Source organism: Penaeus monodon, chromosome 21 (genome assembly GCF_015228065.2).
Source record: "Penaeus monodon isolate SGIC_2016 chromosome 21, NSTDA_Pmon_1, whole genome shotgun sequence".
NCBI lineage: Eukaryota > Metazoa > Arthropoda > Malacostraca > Decapoda > Penaeidae > Penaeus > Penaeus monodon.
The window spans coordinates 19,645,369-19,645,640 of record NC_051406.1 but is presented as its reverse complement, the minus strand read 5'-3'; the positions used below and the strand labels follow the sequence as shown (position 1 = coordinate 19,645,640).

Sequence of the window (272 nt, the reverse complement as noted above, 5' to 3'; positions counted from 1 at the left end):
TTAATATAGGCCTATGTCTGTCTTTGATTTTTTTTAATAAGAATTTGTTTGGCCATTATACTACCCAGCTGTATGTGAAATTTGTGTTTCTTTGCCATGCCCCTGTTGTGATTTAACCTTGCCATCATTCTGATCATAACAGTGATTATAAGAATTAAACTAAAAACTTTTCTTAAATATTGATATTTGGACAAGATAATACTGCATGAGAGCCTTTTCTGAAGTTCTCAGTGGACCCATAATCATTTTTAAACTTATAATTGTAACTCTGA

General features: G+C 30.9%; 1 protein-coding gene across 1 annotated transcript in view; it reads left to right on the top strand.

The window, feature by feature from the left end:
- Positions 1-272, top strand: part of LOC119586311 (protein FAM151B-like) — a gene marked incomplete at its 5' end in the record, with an annotated part of 19,645 nt that overhangs the window by 6,592 nt on the left and 12,781 nt on the right.